General features: G+C 39.7%; 1 protein-coding gene and 1 long non-coding RNA gene across 5 annotated transcripts in view; one reads left to right on the top strand and one right to left on the bottom strand.

Moving 5' to 3' along the window:
* Positions 1–21,419, bottom strand: part of brsk2b (BR serine/threonine kinase 2b) — a 214,043-nt gene that overhangs the window by 103,035 nt on the left and 89,589 nt on the right. The gene's annotated exons all lie outside the window — the stretch shown is intronic.
* LOC125787161 (uncharacterized) lies at positions 4,034–8,463 on the top strand. Its single transcript, XR_007429104.1, has 2 exons — positions 4,034–4,158; positions 8,306–8,463. It is a non-coding gene; the product is annotated as an uncharacterized LOC125787161 (long non-coding RNA).

Here is a 21,419-nt window from a genome sequence, read left to right as displayed (position 1 = left end):
TTAGGTTATACAAAACCATTTTTTCTGCAGTAAAATAACTTGTTTACTAGGGATGGGCGATATGGCTCTAAAATAATATCACGATATTTCGGGGTATTTTTGCAATAACGATATACTTGGTGATATAGGAAAACTAAAATAATTCATTCATTTCAGGAATATAGTATAATAGTATAACAGTATAATCATAATGTGGCAAAATAAATAATATAGCATAAAATAATATAATGCAGCAAATAATATTGCAGAATATTTAGTGCATGCATATAAACTGCAAACTAAAACAATTATACAATAAATACACCTAAAGCTTCACAGTAAATAATAGACTACTTTTAAGACAGAACAGCCCTGTTATCACGATATGGATTTTTAATATCATGATATTTGAGTGTCACAATATATTGTATACGATATAATATTGCCCACCCCTTTTATTTACATCCTGAAAATTTGAGGCCTTGAAATCTCCTACAGGACATTTGGAGAAGCTGCCTGCTTTCTCTCTACTCCACTTAATAATTCCAGATCTGTAACAGGAATCAATCAGGAATCAACACAAATTCTGCAGGATTGAAATTAGATGTAAAAACTAGACAAACATAACAAAAAGGTTTGGAGACATGAACTGTTTGATATGATTTTTGATATGATTATGAAGTTCAGGAAAAAGAAAATTTTATGATTTTATTTAATATATTTTGACATTAGCACATTTACTTAAATATTTTATTATATTTTCTATTACAATTATAATCATGTTTTCAGTAATGTTCATTATCAAACATTAAAGCTTTTTTTATGTAATGCTTGAATAGAAATCCTCAAGATTTTGTGGTGTAATATCAAGCAGACAATTGACAAAAATCCTGACCTATTAAGGGGCTAATAGACTAAATCTGACACCCTCTCACATCTAAAGACAATTCACAGACTTTTTCCTCACAGACTAAGATTTTGCAAAGATTGAGGATCTTGCAGGGTCACTCTTTGCAAGACTAGCATCTAGATTCTTTCTGAGATTATTTATAATGAATTATTATTAATTAATATTAATATGTCATAATTATAAATTATGTGGCCTGTGTTCAATCCCCGCCCCAGTTCCAAAAATGTTCTTGCATTTGGCTTGTGGCTTCCCGTAGCTCTCCTATTGGTTGTTGACATAGTTCACATCAATATTTGCATGACCAAAGTCTTAAGACTTATGATAACATTAAATACGGTTGATTTTATCTGAACGCAGGAAGTGAAAAAGACTGACCTAAACCTTTAATCCTAACCATCTTACACTGAACCATCGAGATGACGTGACCTCAACTCCACTCTAACAACACTCTCACCATTTTATCCCAACACTGGAAATTTGTCCATGACAGTTTGAGCGCTTGAAAATCATTTGGTGTAAGGTCAGCATTAGCAAAGAGCACTCGAAATATTGAAAGATTTAGTCAAATGAGATCCTGATATAAAAGTCCCTGTCCAAGAAATTAGTTACTAATGAGATACTAAGTCCTTATTTGGAGAGAGCAATACATTATTTTGAAACATTATCTTATCATTTTGAGATGCTATTTCACAGTTTCAAGATTGTAAGTTGTTATTTCGAGATACTGAATAATTTTTGAGATGCTGAAATGCAGCAATGGATGTGTATCAAATTAATCATGTATATATACGAATTATACTGCCTGCAGTCAAATAAAACTCAAAGGAAATGTAAGTCCTAATACTGTCCCAATCTTTTCTGATTTAGGTTTGTATTAAAAATAGTGTTTTTATTTTGGAACAAACTTTGACAGGGAACAGAAAGGAGGAGAAGAAAGCCCAGGTAACATTTGCAGGCATAAATAAAGGCATTAGATTACCCATTTGGAGCACAGCAGTGAACGCCTCCATGAACACATTATTCAAACAGCGAGGCGTCCACGAATAAATGCCAGCGCGATGCGTCCAGGACGATATGGAAGCGAGTGTTATGAGGGCTACTGGGCAGAAAACACAAAAGCCCTGTTTGCAAGGCGATGCAAATTTGGATTCCAGTCAAATGTATGAATAAATGCATACGTAACAGGAAATTAATTTTGGAACACATGTTGGGCAGAGAGTGGGTGTACGGGGTGGAGGGGGGCATCAGTGGAAACAGCAGGCGAAGCCTCCTCAGAGCCTAAATATGAAGTCATCTAGCCACATATGTGCTGGCACTACCGTATGTACCGTATGTTCGGCAAAGCACAGCCCATCATGTTCTCATACTCTCCACTCATCAGTACACCACTCGCCGTGTCTCACTGTGTCTGTAGACCAGTCCAAACATGTCCAGACTTTAGATTCAGGCTCATATTCACCCACACATACCCCGATCAAGCATCAAGCAACCTTCTGACCACCTCCTTGTGTCTACAACTATTGTCCATTACTGTTTCAGCTCCACTGATTATATAGAACATGTTGTAATTTTATAATAATTACTGTAGTCCTGAATCTGTTAAAATAGTTTAATAATGAAAGTTGGGTTCATTAACCTTAAAATCTGTCTTGTCTACATTTAAAAACAAAACCCATTTAACTCTACTGGATCAGTTGAAGAAAAGCAACTTCGGTCTAATGGCTGAGAACGTCAGACAGTATGCAGCAGGATTAGCCAGACTTCTTTGGGGGGAGGGATCTGTACCTACTGTCTATGGCAAGTCCGTAGATTAGGGAGGTGTAAGAATGTTCAAATAATGAGTTTTGTGTTCTATCGCAGATAGCCAGCAGACTTCATCTGAGGGAGGGATCTGTACCAACTGTCTGTGGCAAGTCAGCAGATGAGGGAGATTTAGGCTTTTTTAAAATAATGTGTTTTTTGCTTCTATTACAGTTTGGAATAAATCAAAAATTGGTCATGTGTAAACATTAAGCACAACCTAACACTAACCTGTGGTAAACTCTTACCATAAACAAGAGGTGGTGCCAGCAACAGTTTATAATAGCAAATAATTGCATAAAAGTGACAAAACCCCTAAGCGTCTTGTTCTGAAAGGGACTAAAACTGGTAAAAAATAGAGCTGGTGAGATCTTTATGTTTATGTGGGAGTGATTTTGTGTAAAGAACTTTATAAACATGTTTTGTATAGCGCACAGACAATTTTCTAACTTATGTAAAAAAGGTATGTCATATGAATGTGTCCACTTTAAGTAAAACCTCTTGTATATCTAAATATACAGCTCTGGAAAAAATTAAACACTTTTCTAAATCAGTTTCTCTGATTTAGCTTATTTATAGGTATATGTTTGAGTAAATGGAACATTGTTGTGTTCTATTAACCAAATTCCAAATAAAAATATTGTAATTTAGAGTATTTTTTTCAGAAAATGAGAAATGGCTGAAATAACAAAAAAGATGCAGAACTTTCAGACCTCAAATAATGCAAAGAAAACAAGTTCATATTCATAAAGTTTTAAGAGTTTAGAAATAATCAATATTTGGTGGAATAATCCTGTTTTTTAATCACAGTTTTTTATGCATCTTGGCATCATGTTCTCCCCACCAGTCTTACACACTGCTTTTGGATAACTTTATGCTGCTTTACTCCTGGTGCAAAAATTCAAGCAGTTCAGTTTGGTGGTTTGATGGTTTGTGATCATCCATCTTCCTCTTGATTATATTCCAGAGGTTTTTAATTTGAAACTCAAACCTTTTTTTAAGCCGTACATCAAACTTAAATGCTTGGAAAACGTGTATATAACCCAAAACATTATATTCACAGTGCAGCCCTATCTACTCTGCCTGGCTGGAATGGAGGTCTATGTTAGCACACTGAATTAATGTATGTCCATTTAGTCAAACCTCCTGTCTTACCAGCACCAACAACTAACAGATCAATATGCTGGAGCTCATCAATTACAGTAAAGAGACTGTGTCTGACCTTCAGAGATAACAGCAGGCAGCTGTACCGACGGGGAATCTCCCGCTGACCGCCACCTTGGGTCAAACACATGCTTATCAAAGGCATCGATCTCTGATCTATCTGATCACAACTGACTTCATACTGTGACGTGCCTGTCCCCTGATTGGGTGTTAGGGGGTGGGGCTACAGACCTAATCAATATATGCACCTGTGTAGGTGTGCTGCGGGAGGCCTTTCTTTTGTTCTGTTTGCTGCAGGCAGCTCAGTTTTCTGGGCCTGCTTGGTTTGGTTCTGTTTGACATTATGCTTTAGTTGTTTTTTGTTGATACGTAGGTTTTCTTTGGGCCGCCTTTTTGTTTATAAATGTCTGGACATGAACCTTTTTCTAATTTCTTCATTAAATTTATATTTTTTGCCATTTAAACACTGTGTGTCTTCCATTCATTTGTCACGGCCTAGAGCCAGTCGTGACAAATGTGGGGGCTCGTCCTACCTATTTTTTCTCTTTTTTTTTGCTTAAATGGGGACATACAGTGTCTTTGTTTTGGTTGTATAGGATTTTGTTTGATTTGGTTTGAGTTCATGTAGGATTGTTTGGCTGGGCCTGCTTTGCTTTGGATTTGTTTGGTCTTCTCTGGGTGAGTACAGCTCTGCAGGGTGGGGTGGGTTTGTGTTGCAGTTCCCTTTTGGTAGGTTTAGTGGGGTGTCCGTGTTTGGGCACACCATTTTTCTTTGGGGGGTGGATTTTGAGGGATTTTGTTTTATTTTTTTATTTTTGTACAACTTCTGGGTTGAGGGCACCGCCATGGTGGTTGGGTTTTGTGGCCTTGGCCAGGGGACTTCAACGCTACTGGTATTTGGGTGCTTAAAGAGACTTGACTCTTGGAAGTTGTATGAAGACTAGGTTGAGTTTAGGTAGTTTTGTTTATTAGTTAGTGGGAATTGCAATTGCATTTTCCCTCCCCTCCTGTTGAGTTGTTTGGCTGCTTATTTTACCCTGGTTAACTATGGCTTCTGTTAGTCAATTTGTTGAGTCTCCTTCTGAGGGACTATTGGATCAGTTTTCTAAAGATCAGTTGCTTGAAGTTGCTAGTCATTATGATGTTGGGTTATCAATCACTGATAAGCGTTTAAAGGAGAACATTAAGGCTATATTAAAATCTGTTCCATTTGTTACATGTATGGAACAGTATGTTCCATTGTAAAAAGTAAAAGTATGTTCCATTTGTTACAGAGGGTTCTGTTCACTTGGTTGGCTCTGCGAAGCAAGTTCCCATTCGTATTTTGAGGGATACTGGGGCGTCAGAATCTTTTATATTAGAGTCTGTGTTGCCTTTTTCTTCTAATTCATATACAGGCAGTGATGTCTTAATTAGAGGAATTGGATTAAAAGTACTGACTGTTCCACTACATAGAGTTGTTCTGTCATCTGATCTTGTTAATGGAGAGGTAGAATTGGGTGTACGTTCTTGTTTGCCAGTAGAGGGGGTGCATTTGATTCTAGGAAACAATCTTGCTGGTGACCGTGTCTGGGTAAATGGTTCTCCATCTTTGGTTGTAACTTTAACACCAAACAGTCAGATGGGTGTTTTGGAGGATGTTTCCCCTGAGATATTCAACTCTTGTGCTGTGACACGTGCTATGAGTAAAACACCATTAACCTCTGTTCCTTTGTCTCCAACAGAAATTTCTGAGGGTAAAACAGTCGAAATTCCCTCTTCCCTCTCTGTTTCCCGTGATGAGTTGATTAGGGAGCAGGTGGCTGATCCTTCTCTCAGTGAGTTGTTTGACAGAGTTCTACCTGCTGATGTTATTGAGGATGTATCTTCAGGTTATTTCCTGGAGGATGAACTGTTGGTGAGAAAATGGGTTCCTCATGGAGTTCATTTTGTGGGAGACTCCATTCTGCAAATTGTAGTTCCCAAAGAGTTTCGTTGTCTGGTGCTGCAAACTGCGCATGATGCGTCAGGACATTTGGGAGTTAAAAAGACCTACAATAGGATACTTCAGCATTTCTTTTGGCCAAAGTTAAAAAGGGATGTATCTTTATACATTAAGACCTGCCACACTTGCCAGTTAACGGGTAAGCCCAATCAAACATTGAAACCTGCTCCACTTTACCCTATTCCTGCTATTAGTCAGCCTTTTGAACATCTGATTGTGGACTGTGTCGGCCCTTTACCCAAGTCCAAAGCCGGGAGTACTTATCTCCTGACTGTGATGTGTCAAGCCACACGTTATCCTGCAGCCTATCCCCTTCGGTCTATCACTGCAAAATCTGTGGTTAAAGCTTTGACACAGTTTATCTCAGTTTTTGGAATCCCTCGATTTATACAGTCTGATCAAGGGTCTAATTTTACTTCTAGTTTGTTTAGCCAGGTATTGAAGCAGCTTCATGTAAAACATAACCAAGCTACTGCTTATCATGCTCAGAGCCAAGGAGCATTAGAACGATTTCATCAGACACTGAAGGCTTTGCTGCGTTCTTACTGTGTTCAAATGCAAGATGATTGGGAAGCAGGGTTGCCGTGGTTATTGTTGGCTGCTAGGGAGGCGTCCCAGGAAAGTTTAGGATTTAGCCCTAACCAGCTTGTGTTTGCGCACAGTGTGCGTGGTCCGTTGTCACTGTTGACTGATAGTTTAAAAAATGTCGGAGCCACCTAATCATGTTTTAGGTTATGTCAGTGATTTTCAAAGGCGTCTCTATGAGGCTGGTCAGTTTGCTAAGGAAAGGTTAAGCCTTTCCCAGGATAAGATGAAGCATTTGTTTGATCGTCGGTCAGAGGTTCGTGTGTTTCAGCCAGGTGACCAAGTCCTGGCCTTGTTGCCTATTGTTGGTTGGATAGAGAAGTTGAGTACATGCTTAAAAACAACATAGCAGAACCCTCTTTCTCCAGCTGGGCCTCTCCATGTTTGTTGGTAAATAAACCTGACGGTTCTTTCAGGTTCTGCACAGATTATCGAAAGGTAAATGCAGTGACCAAGCCTGATTCTTTTCCTTTGCCACGGGTGGATGATTGTATCGATCAGGTGGGGGCTGCCCAGTTTGTAAGCAAATTCGATCTATTGAAAGGTTATTGGCAGGTTCCGTTAACACCAAGAGCCCAAGAAATTTCTGCTTTCATTACACCATCTGGTTTGTACTCTTACAAAGTCATGAGTTTTGGACTTCGAAATGCTCCCGCTACATTTCAGCGATTAATGAATCGTGTTGTCTCTGGATTAGAAGGGTGTGCAGTTTATCTAGATGATCTTGTGGTGACCAGTAATACTTGGGACACTCACCTTCTTCGTATGCGGGAGTTGTTTGATAGATTTGTTGAAGCTAATCTTACAATCAACCTGTTAAAATGTGAGTTTGCTAAGGCTACTGTTAACTATCTGGGAATGGTTGTGGGGCAGGGAAAAGTGTGCCCGTTGAAGTCGAAAGTGCAAGCTATTGACCAGTTTCCTCCTCCAGTCACAAAAAAAGAATTGATGCGTTTTCTTGGGATGGTTGGGTACTACCGTGCCTTCTGCAGAAATTTCTCAGTAGTGGCAGCACCCCTTACTAATTTGCTACGAAATCAAGTTAAGTTTGATTGGACTCCAAATTGTCAGCAAGCTTTTGAGGAATTAAAGCTACTTCTAACAGTCGCTCCAGTTTTAGCCGCACCTCATTTGGATCAGTGTTTTAAATTGCAGGTTGATGCCAGCAATGTTGGTGCTGGGGCAGTTCTGATGCAGGCTTCTGAGTATGGGGTTGATCACCCTGTTGGTTTTTTCTCAAGAAAATTTAATTCTTACCAGTTGAATTATTCTGTAATAGAAAAGGAGGCTTTGGCCCTAATTTGGGCCCTGAAACACTTTGAGGTCTATGTGGGTACGGCTTGTTCTCTGGTAGTGTATACTGATCATAACCCCTTGACTTTTTTGCATTCTTTACAGAATCCGAACCAGCGATTGATGAGATGGTGTCTGTTTTTACAGGGGTACCACCTAGACATACGGCATATCAAGGGCCAGGATAATGTAATTGCTGATGCCCTGTCCCGTGGTCCACTGGGTAAATAAATTCAGGCTGCTGTCTTGTTTTTCTCCAGTGTTTTAATTTTTCTCTTTTGCTTTCTCTCCCTCTTGGCTCTACCTTAAATTGCTTCCTAGGCGCCAGGGTTGCTGGTGGAGACTGGTGAATGAGGTTGTGTGGAGTGGACTTGAAACATGGAGATGGCAGGACTGGATCAAAGCTGTTGGAGTTCTGTTTTTCTTTTGTTTTTTTTTGTTTTTTGTTTTTTTTAAGGGGGGGGTGTGTGACGTGCCTGTCCCCTGATTGGGTGTTAGGGGGTGGGGCTACAGACCTAATCAATATATGCACCTGTGTAGGTGTGCTGCGGGAGGCCTTTCTTTTGTTCTGTTTGCTGCAGGCAGCTCAGTTTTCTGGGCCTGCTTGGTTTGGTTCTGTTTGACATTATGCTTTAGTTGTTTTTTGTTGATACGTAGGTTTTCTTTGGGCCGCCTTTTTGTTTATAAATGTCTGGACATGAACCTTTTTCTAATTTCTTCATTAAATTTATATTTTTTGCCATTTAAACACTGTGTGTCTTCCATTCATTTGTCACGGCCTAGAGCCAGTCGTGACAATACCAATATAAAATTAAATAAGAATAGATAAGTATGAGTATAATCAGCCACAACATTGCAAATGAACTGCAAATATCAAGACTTCTACAAAAATACCTGTAGAATCACATCCTAAATATCAAAACAAATCTAAAATAGAAACAGAATATGACAATTATTACAATTTGTCTTTTTCTTTATTGTTTAAAAAAAATATGCTTAATACATAATGGTGTATATTTTGTGTGCATATATATTATGGAACACTCCAACTTGCTGTTATCAATCCCTTGTTCTATATAATGTTCAGCTTGGTTACATTGTAAATGAGGGTCAACCTCAGTGTTATTCCAAATTTAAGTAAAGGTTGACTGATTGATTTATTGATTAATTTGATATGTTATGTCAATGTGATTCACCTCCCCTGTTAGTGGTTTTAATGTTATGGATAATTAATGTAGAAAAACACTGCACTTCAGTATTTCTGCTTTTAAAAGTTAAAAATGTTATTTTGGCCCAAAAACAGAGCACACTTTATTTAAGAATAAGTATAAAATACTATAAGCAAGATGATATATTTTGTGATATCAAATTTATTTCTATAAAAATCTCCCAGAGTATAAAACAAACATTATCATAATTATAAAAGCTGAGTGAAAGAAAAGCTTACTTTTTATCCAATCAGATGCTATCTTAATAATAAACCACTTCTGACACCAATATTTCTATCTAAACTAATAATCTAAACAAAAAATCAATAGACCCATGATTAATTAAGAGAATTAGTGCAAGCTTTTTGCTCATTTCGAGCCGCGTAAGGTGTACTTTTCCCGTCGTTACGATAGCAAAAACACACTAACACACCCTAAATCTAACTGTATGGTGCATGTCTAATGGCTTGTTTATAGTTTACTAAAATTGGACCCAATATAATTTATCATAATCATTTCCTGGTCAATATATCTGTCCAAATAAAAACGGTTTTTGTGCCATATATTTGGGCCATATATGGTACAATACATGACAATAATGTTAGTTTAATTAGTAAGGAGAAACCATTAATGTAAATGTTCCAGTATATTATCTGAATATTATCATTAATCACGAACTAATTGCTGTTTAAAGGGGTGAAATTACAATACTATTATTATTATTATTATTATTATTATTATTATTATTATTTTCAGCTGTTTAAGATTGTCTCATTTTGACAATAATGCATCAGAAAAAGGTGTTTATTATCAGGACCGATCTAACCACAGATTACATAATGAATGCAGTTGAAGTGCTACCATCAGATGAATGTGTCAGAATGCATCAGTGAGTCCCGCCTCCACTGCGTCCTGATGCACTCACACATTCCTGTTTCACACCATTATTCTCAGGACGACAGGGAAAGGTTACCCAGACATCAGTAATATCTGTAATATCTGCAGTGATGGAGTGCCTCTATAGCCCCTCCCACCCACTGCGGCCTGGTCCAATCTACCAGCCTCAACCTCCAGTCGTGCAGACAAGACCAGCCTTTCATCTGTTTTAATAGAAAGAGACCAAAATACTGAAAAACAAACGCTGGATTATTATTTTAGGAACTTATTTTACATCACTGATAGAATCTGATTAAAACGTCATAAATAGTTTGTAACGATTGACTCAATAATGCATAAAAACTATAGAATTTTTGCTCTGGTATTGCTGCTGCGCCTGCGCAGATCTCCATATCGAGGGATTTACTCACTAGCATGCTGACTCTAATTCGTTCTCACACAGTGGCAATACAGGAAACCGTTTCACTCAGACATTTCACTGGTGGCACGGTGGCTTTGTGGCTAAGTGGCTAGCATGTTCGCCTTTTAGCACTGGGGTCTTGGGTTCAAGTCTCTATCTGGGTGGAGTTTCCATGTTCTCCTTGTGTCTGCATGGGTTTCCTCCCACAGTCCAAAAACATGGAGATCAGATAAATTGGATACTCTAAATTGAGAAATTGAGAGTACGCTGTGCGTTATTGGCTGCCGCTTCTCACCGGTGTGTGGATGAGTGCTGAGTATAAATAGTTGTGTGTAAAATGTGTAAACTGTAAAGCGTCCTTGGGTTTCTAGAAAGGCGCTATATAAGTTGTACTTCATTCATCTATCTATCTATCTATCTATCTATCTATCTATCTATCTATCTATCTATCTATCTATCTATCTATCTATCTATCTATCTATCTATCTATCTATCTATCTATCTATCTATCTATCTATCTATCTATCTATCCATCCATCCATCTATCCTTTCATTCATCCATCGCCAGCCTTGACTCTGTACACATGCCCCCTCCAATGCTCCATCCCAGAGGCCCACAGGAAGTGTACAGGAAGTGCAAGTGATGAGGGCCTTGTTCTCTGACAAGCAGCATCTGCTCCAGTACCAGAACATCACACACACACACACACACACACACACACACACACACTCCAGTACACACACACACACACACACACACACACACAATTAAACATGTCAAGCATCATCCTCTGTGATTTTTTTTCCTGTCTTTTATTTTGGATCAAAAAATCTTTCAATTATGTCTTTTTATAGCTGCTGGCTGCGCCGAGGGAGGGGGAGCCTAGAGATCGCCACCAGCACACACACACACACACACATACACACACACACACACTTAGCAGCCTACTGTATGGCTGTAAGGGGTTATTTTTAACGCTTGTCGAGTAGACATGCCTCTCAGATCTGCTCAGCTGGACCTTCATCCAGCTTTCTCCTTCATATAACCTACTCTCAGTCTGATATTCATCTTCTGGAGAGTCACAGAGAATCAACAATCATAAAGAAAAATTAATTGTCATTACTACATATGAACACTGATTTATTAAAAAACAATTTCAGATATAAAGGTGGTTTAAACAATGTATATTCCATCAAGGAATATTATTATTGTATGCAATTGTATATGGTGCTTAAACAGTACACTCATTTTGTGGCTAAAAGCGTGCACGGGTGTATTTCGCTCATTTTCAACGGTGCGCACAGATGCTAAAAGAACAAAATAAAGTAAGTGAAAAATTATCTGAAAAAATTGTAATTGCAAATAAAATTAGAAATAGATGCGAAGATGCACGGGTGTGCATTTATATTTTAGTCTTTTATTTCAATACAAAACTTATGTAATAAATTGCAAAAATGCATTTGCTGATGCACTGATGCAGATTATAAGATTATCTATATCGATCTTCTATAAAGTTTTATCAATACAAGGACTTCTTGTATAAGCCAGATTCTGATAAGCAGCTGGCAAAGAGTAATTCTAGCAATAGCACGTAAGGTGGAACAGAGGAAAAACAATTTGTCCTCTTTTGAACTCTGGTATGTCTCCCATAATGTTGTGTGCATTGTAATATTTAGAGCAGAACTGTTCTCTTACCCTGCTAATTGAACCTTCACACTCTGCTCTTACTGGTGCAATGTGCAATTAATGAAGATTGAACACCAGGCTGCTCCAATTTAGCCATGAAACCTAAAATCCCACACTAAAATGATGACAGGTGTTTCAGTTTTATTGCCCAACCCCTGTAGAAAATACATTAAATAAAGGAATAAATAAAGAAAAACACTGAATGAGAAGAGGTGTGCCCAAACTGTAGACTAGTGTTGTATTAGTAACAGTGTGGAGGCAGACAGCTGAAAAATTTAAAGCTAGTAAAAATAGTGTCCTGATAAAGCTAATCACACCTGTGCTCACACCTGTAGGATGTTGTAATATTAAGAGGATATTAAAGTATTATTATTTCAGTGCTAAACTCTGTAAATCTCACTGCTACAGTAAAAAGCTTTATGCCCGTCTGTGATGAAACCTGAGCGAGAATAAAGCGTAGAGCGGCGGCGGCGTTCTGCAGGTGACTGGATCTGAGAGAGACGAGCCATTTGGAAGCTCAACGATGTGCCATCTGGGGCTGTCAGGGGTATGATTGATGACGGCCTAATCTGAAAATCAATCACACACACACACACTAATACACACACACACAAACTAATACAAACACACAAACACACACATAAATACACACAAACACGTAATGAAATGAAAACAGGCCTCAGGATCCAGCAGCAGGGAAAGCTCCCTCCATACTGGTGATAACAGTAAAAAGACACGGGCGGAGCAAAACAGTTGGACAGCAGTGTTATTAGCCCCGCCCATCTCTCAGAGTGGCCGTAAACTCTGATTGGGTGCAGTTTGAGGAGCCTGAGCTCTCCAAATAAACTCCACTCCATTACTGCAGCAGCCTGTTGGTGAATACAATCAAACACACCATCTGCTCACTGCAAATGAAGAGACTTAATGGGACTTGCCTAAGGGGCGACTGTGGCACCCCGCCTACCTTCATAAAGCCCCCTTACAGTGACACACACACACACACACACACACACACACACACGGTCCAGACTGAGACAGTTCTAGTGAGTGGCCAATATAAATGTAATTTTATACCACAGAAAGCACCTAGCAACACCATAGTAACCATCTACCAGCACCGCAGCAACACCATATTAACCACCTAGAAACACCATAGTTATCATATAGTACACACCTACCAGGGATACCATAGTAGCCACCCAGTAACACCATATTAACCACCTAGCAAATCTATAGAAGCCACCTAGCAACCTCAATATAATCTCCTGGTATATTATAGAAACCCCCCAAGCAATACCAGAGGTCTTTCACCTCATCTATCGTCTCGTCTCTCTTCTCTTCCTGTCTTAGTCCACCTCTCAGCTGTCTTGACTTGTCTTCTGTCTTTTCTCTCATCTTGTCTCTCTTTCATCTCACCTCTCAGCTGTCTCTCCTCCCTCGCCTCGTCTTTAATCCTGTCTCATATCTATTTCTTGACTTGTCTTTCGTCTCGTCTCATGTCTCATCTTGTTCCTTAACTTTTCTCTTCTCTCTCTTCTCTTCATTCCTTATTGCTCTTGACTCATCTCTCCTCTCATCTCTTCTCTTTTCTCTCTTGCTTCGTCTCTCATCACATCCAATCTTTCATCTCTTGCCTTGTCTCTTGTCTCGGCTGTTCTCTCTCCTCTTTCACTTCTCTTCCCTTCTCTTGTTTTCACAGTTTTCTCTGATCCCATCGCTCATCTTGTCTCTCAATTTATTTCTCACCACGTCTTTCATCCTGTCTCATCTCTATTCTCTTGACTTGTCTTTTGTCTCATCTCATGTTTCATCTCATCTATCGTTTCTCAACTTTTCTCTTCTCTCTCTTTTCGTCTTTTCTCATCGCTCTCGTCTTGTCTCTTCTCTTTTCTCTCTTGCCTCATCTCTTGTCCCATCTCTCATCCTGTCTTTCATCTCTTTTTATAACCCGTCTCTCCTCTCACCCCCTTCTCTCATCACATCCTGTCTCTGATCTCTTGTCTTGTCTCTCCTCTCTTGTTTCACTGTTTCTCTCCCATTGTCTCGTCTCTCTTGTCCCAGCTCTCATTTTGTCTCTCAACTTTTCTATCCTCTTTCTTTTCTTGTCTCTGTCTCACCTCTCTCACCCTGTCTCTCACCTCATACTGTCCCTTATTTCTCGTCTTGACTGTTCTCTTTTCTCTCTCGTCTCTCCTCCCATCTCTTGTTTTTACTGTTTTCTCTCCCCCTCTTGTTTAATCTTTCTTCTTGTCTTTTATCTCATCTCTCCTCTCTTATCTCTTCTCTCTCGTCTCGTCTGTTTTCTCCCGTCTCATCTCGTCTCTCATCTCAGACGACGGACACTTAACAGTCAGCCAAGCTTCCCTTTTGTTCCCTGGAGGCTCAGTGGAATTACTGAACTAAACTCCACACTTCCCACACTGGAACAGTACTGAGTATCATAAAGGCTCTGGTTCTGCAGCAGCAGGACGGACAGACCTGTAGCCTCTAGGTGGAAACTCCCAGATGCGATGAGACTCGGGTGCCAGACAGATTTCCAGCTGCTCCCGGGTGCGGCACATGCTCCGCTAGCATCTTGGGCCCGGTTCAAATAAAGAGGCTCTGAGCCAGCAGCATTAAATATGTGTTTATTGCCCTTAATGAAAGCCAACGGGAGCCAACTGTATCCTCCAGGGCTGAGCTGTTATCTGCCGCCTCGTTCTCGGCTCTGAAAGTCACCAAGATGTCCGTCTGGATCGGAGGAGCTTAGCGAAGCACAAAATCAGAGCAAGCAGCTAGCCAGAGTCCATCTCAACACAGAAGGTAATTAGGGATTTATAGATAATGAGATATGATGATAATGATCTTCCTTCACTTTGATGAGAACTGGAACAAAAACACTTCAGACAAAAAATGGATTCTTGACTTGGTTAAAGATGCTAAACAAACACATTTCTGATAGGCTAGTGGTTGCTAGGTAGCCCTGTCTGTAGGCTAAAAGGCTAACGGCTATTAAATTAGCTGTGACCAGTCAGGGCTTGACCTACACAACATGGACAAAAGTATTGGGACAGCTGCTCATTTAGTGATTCTTTTAAAATCCAGGCTTTTAAAAATGCTTGGAAACTGACATTGCAATATTTGTTCGGGGGGATATATTTTGAGTAATGTCAATCCTGACGCTGGGAGTCTGCCTGCTCTGGACTCTGAACTACACAACAATACTCCACTTCCCAGCATGCACTAACTCTGCAGATCACATGACACTACAGCCTTCCCACTCCCCAAGTTACTGATTGTTTCCACCTGGTCTGTCTAGTATAAATACCCCTCAGTTTGCTCTGATCCTAGTCAAGTATTGAATCTAGTTATCTAGATCTTCCACAAAGCATTTCCTTTGTTTATTACCTTTTGTTACCAACTAGTTTTTGTTTCCGACTATCGATTATTGCCTTGCCCTTCCTATTGTTTATCTCTATTACCAATCTATTTTTGCAATTTTGACCACTCTTTTGTCTATGTTTTGCCTGACTTCACTCTGGTATGTTGATTATATTTGTTGCTTTACTGTTACTGACCCTGCCTGTCCCATACTACTCCTGTAAGCCCAGCCCTTTTGTAAATAAACTGTGTGTTTCTTATCTGTGAGTGTCTGTTGTGTGACAAGTAAAATAAAATTGGAAAATACATGGTAATAGTGTGTAAACTGTGCGTGTAAGTGAGCATTTGCACTTCGTAAATATGTGCAATAGTAAATGCTGCATTCATTACAAGGCGCATTCGCAATCATTTGGACACATCGAGACACACCTGGGCAACAAAACACACCTTACAGTCACATGTTCCAATACTTTTGCTCATAAGAAAAGTATGTGTGCTCAGACAGAAGCTGCTGAATCTTATGAACTGTGAATCAGATCTAGATGTAAATACCTGGTAATAAAAGCTAAAATGTTGATCTTTTATCTCATTTTCATCTTTTAATGTCAAACCCAAATGTTTTCAGTCTACAAAAGAAATGAACAGGAAGGGGGGGCGGGCGGGTATTTTAAGTTATGTTGTTGTTGGGGAGGAGGGTGTATAAGGAGGTAAGAGTCATTAGGAAGGTGCTATTGTAGAGCCTGTTGACGTCTCTCTCAAGCTGTGGCTAATTTCGCTGCCGCCGTCGCCCGGCTAAATCAATGTGTCAGCAGCACTGAGCTCATTATCCTCCTGCCTACTGTATATTAACTCTCGCCACGCTGATTCCCATTACCCAGCCTGCCCCTCAACACCTCACCCTCTCACAGCAGCCTTTACAACACTCTCGCGCCCAGCCCGTCCATTCAATACTAAACAAAGACCAGCCGTAATTGTCCTCTATAGCTGACTCTCCCCACAGAGCTACAGGCTGAAGAGCTTCTCTGGGTGATAATGAATTAATGCAGTGTTTCAAGGGGGGAAGCCTTTGTTCAGAAACAGTTATGAAATACAGCACAACTGTCTCAGCCAAACTGGAGCCGCTGGGTTAAATTAGGTACCGCTGTGCTATTACGATATTAATAGGGGTGTAAGAAAATATCGATATATCGAAATAATGCAATATTTTGTTTTGTAAAACTGTATCGATTCTCAAATTCACTGTATTCATTTTTAACTAGTAGCTTAGAAGTAAAGATTGGTGTCAGAAGTGGTTCATTTTCAGTGTTGTGTTTAAACCCCGTCCATTAGAGGGCAGTGTTGTACCCTGTGGTTAGATCCCACTGTTCTGACTGGATAAAAAAATAAACCCTTTTTTACTTAGATTATAAAAATATGAGAGATAAATATGATTTCAGAATATTACATTTTTGCTCAAATTTGGTTTAAACAATCATAATGTAAATGTTGTCCTGCATACAGTATCGCAATATATTGTGATGTATTTAATCATATCCTCTTTTACTTATGCAACCATGTACAATACCAGAACAACCACGATGCAATGTAATAGAAACCATCTAGCAAACATCTGAAATACCACAGCAACCACAGAGCAACACCTTAGCAACCACCTAGCAACCACCTGGGATATCACAGCAATCACAGAGCAACTTCCTAGTACTCATCTAGCAAACACTGGGATACCATAGCAACCACTGTGCAACAGTATAGAACTCACCTAGCAACCACCTGGGATATCACAGCAACCACGGAGTAACTTCATAGGACCCACCTAGCAACCACCTGGGATATCACAGCAATCACTAAGCAACACTATAGAAACCACCTAGGACATCACAGCAACCACTAAGCAACCCTACAGCAACCACCAAGGACATCACAGCAACCACTAACCAACCCTATAGCATCCACCTAGCAACCACTTGGAATATCAAAGCACCCATCGAGCAACCACCTGGGATATCACAGCAATCACAGAGCAACTTCCTAGTACTCATCTAGCAAACACTGGGATACCATAGCAACCACTGTGCAACAGTATAGCACTCACCTAGCAACCACCTGGGATATCACAGCAACCACGGAGTAACTTCATAGGACCCACCTAGCAACCACCTGGGATATCACAGCAATCACTAAGCAACACTATAGAAACCACCTAGGACATCACAGCAACCACTAAGCAACCCTACAGCAACCACCAAGGACATCACAGCAACCACTAACCAACCCTATAGCATCCACCTAGCAACCACTTGGAATATCAAAGCACCCATCGAGCAACCACCTGGGATAATACAGCAAGCACAGAGCAACTTCCTTCCACCAATCTAGCAACCACCTGGGACACCACGGCAATCACTAACACTATAGCAGACATCCTGAAACCACTGAATAACTTCCTAGCACCCATCTCGCAACCACTTGGAATACCAGAACAACCACAGAGCAACTTCATAGCACCCATCTAGCAACCACCTGGAATACCACAGCAATCACTAACACTATAGCAACCACCTAGCAACAACTGAATAACTTCCTAGCACCCATGCTGCAACCAACTGGGATACCACAGCAACCACCGTGTATATTATGTATGATAATTCTGATTGACTGCCCAGTATTGAGCCCCTTTTAAATAGCAGACTAAGCTAAAACACTCCTTATCTTTATATCTTCAGTGTGAACGGGTTAAAACATGACTAGTTTTTCATGATTTAGGATCTTTAAAACTATTCTCTATCAAGATTTGCACAAAGGAGTAAAGTCGACTTAGAAGTGAATTAATATTGATTTGCGTATGGATGTAATGTCACAATATATTGCCGTATAGAAATTTTGGATGGATATATTCACAGCCCTCGAGATAATAATGCATTTACTTCTACAGAACAGACATACGGTACAAGTGTGTACGTATATATCTATATATACACACAAACACATCCAATAAACACTAATTCCCTTACTCCCTCAGTAATAATGACACCTTCATGTCTCATTATAGCCGCTAATGTCTCTCCTAACAACACATACGTCGCCCGTACGATTGTGCAGCAACTCCAGACGCCCGCGTTTACGTCGTGTAGTACGTTAAGGTGATTGAGGACGTATAGAGCCGCATTAGAGATAGACACTTATACCGGCTGAAGAGCTATCGACCTGCTCCCCGTTACCGTCTGCAGATTTACCGCTGTGACACCTCGCTGTCACTCCCCCGCCCCCAGCCTGGACCAATCATCTCATCCCGCCGCTGTGCCTCCAGCCAATGGGCTATTGATTAACTGCCTTTGTTACTTCTCAAATAAGATTGAGGACGAGGGGATCGGAGCGACTGGTGAGACACAGAGCAGGAATAAATAACCAGGATTTATTATTTCACATATAATTCACTCACTGCGCTCATCACGCAAAATAGGTCCAAATGAGTTCTCAGGATTGTGCAGCCCGAGCATGTATTAACCAGCATATTTCTGTCAGCTTTTGTTTGAGCACTGAAAAAAGCAGAACTGAACATTCCTACACAATACGAGCTTCAGCTTCAGACTGTCTACAGCACCGTCTATAACCTTAATCAACAGGATCAACCACAGATTATCATACAGCTCTGGAAAAAATGAAGAAACAACAGTTTCTGAACCAGTTTCTCTGATTTTGCTATTTATAGGTTTATGTTTGAGTAAAATGAACATTGTTGTTTTATTCTATAAACTACAGACAACATTTCTCCCAAATTACAAATAAAAATATTCTCATTTAGAGCATTTATTTACAGAAAATGAGAAATGACTGAAATAACAAAAAAGATGCAGAGCTTTCAGACCTCAAATAATGCAAAGAAAACAAGTTCATATTCATAAAGTTTTAAGAGTTCAGAAATAATCAATATTTGGTGGAATAACACTGGTTGTTTTTTAATCACATTTTTTTCATGCATCTTGGCACCATGTTCTCCTCCTCCACCAGTCTTACACACTGCTTTTGGATAACTTTATGCTGCTTTACTCCTGGTGCAAAAATTCAAGCAGTTCAGTTTGGTGGTTTGATGGCTTGTGATCATCCATCTTCCTCTTGATTATATTCCAGATAGAAATTCTTGAAATTCTTCTTTTTGGATTAACTGACCTTCATTTCTACTTAAATAGTGTGTGTATATATATATATATATATATATATATATATATATATATATATATATATATATATATATATATATATAAGAGACTAAGAGAGTGAGAGAGAGATATATAAACACAGCAGTGTATATAATCTAAACTGTACTCAGAGTGAATTGGGAAAAGTTGCCAGTGTGTATTACAGATCCACTGTGGTCTTGCTGGCTGTGCGCCCAGCTGAACAGTGTGTGTGTGTGTGTGTGATTAGACTCCAGCAGTTCAGTGCAGGTTCAGGGCTGTATGGGTGTTTAAGCACAGCACTAAAATCTCACACACTGGTGCAGCTGGGTGTTCTGATGCCCCCGGCCACAGCAGTGATGTTGCCCCGGGGCAGCAGACTGACCTCTGATAGAGGGGTTATCTATGAACCTCAACGTTCCTGCAGAATCCAGTACTAAATCAATGCATTCACTGCAGAGCTCCGGCCTCAAGACTGAATATTAGCATGGCAAGCTAATAAAGAAACTACTTTTTAAGAATTATAAATGAAAATGTCCAACAACAGTAATGTAGTTATGTGGAAGTATCTCTTACCTGCAGACGAGAAGAAAACAGCAGAAGATCAGTCAGATACATCAGTGACGGGCATATGGAGAAGAGAAAAGAGAGGGGAAAAAGATACGGTTAGCATTGTAGCATAAACCTGCATTTAATATATCATATCATATTTAATACATTTCATTTTTAAGAGATAGATAGATCTCGAGAAGCGTCCAGAGATGCATTGCTCATCCCCACCACATCCCCAACTTATTACCTCATCCACAACTCAACCCCAACTCTCCACATCACCTCCCAACTCAACCCTAATTCCCCACCTCATTCCCAACTCTCCTACTCATGCTTAACTCCCCAACTAATCCCCAACTCATCATCAACTCTCCAACTCATCCCCAACACTCCACCCCAACTCAAACTCCTCAACTCAACCTCACATCACCTCAACTCATCCCCAAGTCCCCACTTCATCCCCAACTTATCTCCACATCACCCCAAGTCCCCACTTCATCCCCAACTCATCCCTAATTCATCCCCAACTCTTCATCTCATCCTCAACTCCCCACTTCATCCCCAACTCATCCCCAAAACCCCCATTTTATCCCCAAATCGTCCCATATTCATCCCCAACTCCCCAACTCATCTCCAATCTCCACTTCACCCCCAACTCATCCCCAAGTCTCATCTTCATCCCCAACTTATCCACAACTCATCCCCTACTCATGCTAGTCCACCATTATGGCCCATTTAACCATCAAACTCAAACAAAAACCCGCCCTGTACTGGATACAAGCTGAGCTTGTTTACGGGCTCCACCAGTTTCACCATATTTTTTCTGCAGCAGTGTTTAAAGTGTGTTTTTATTAAATAATTTATAACAATTACTGAATATTTAATACTGAATACTAAAGAGCTGTATAATGAGTCTGCAGTTTAAGTGGCTGTCCCGTCCGTTATTAATAGTGCCTTTATTTTAGGAGCTGTGCTGGAGACGATTCACTGTGCAAAAGATTTATGCACCAAAACACATCACTCAAAACCAGAAATCTCCCAGAAATTAGAGAGTTTCTACCTGATAAAAAAACACCACATTAATATTAGAACATGTTCTAATAAAAATAATAAACACAGTAAAAGTAGCAAGAGTTTCTCGTGTTTAAGAAAGTAGATCATATTTCAGGCAAATTACTACCTTATGTTTGAATTTATGAATATTATTTGTATTTATTCTAATATTACTGTTTACTGCGGGAATAAACACTTACTGCCCCAAAAACGAGCTTTAAAATATAATTTCCACAACCGGCTAAAACATTTGCACAATATGCTATGTGATAGTTTACAACTATTTCCTCATAATGTTTCCTCATAAAAGCTTAAAATAAAAGCAAAAATTGACACACATTAATCTGTAGAGCTGTTTTCTCATCTCTCTCT

Source organism: Astyanax mexicanus, chromosome 23, assembly GCF_023375975.1.
Source record: "Astyanax mexicanus isolate ESR-SI-001 chromosome 23, AstMex3_surface, whole genome shotgun sequence".
Classification (NCBI taxonomy): Eukaryota; Metazoa; Chordata; class Actinopteri; order Characiformes; family Acestrorhamphidae; genus Astyanax; species Astyanax mexicanus.
The sequence above is the reverse complement of the archived record's forward strand: the minus strand, read 5'-3'. Positions and strand labels throughout refer to the sequence as shown.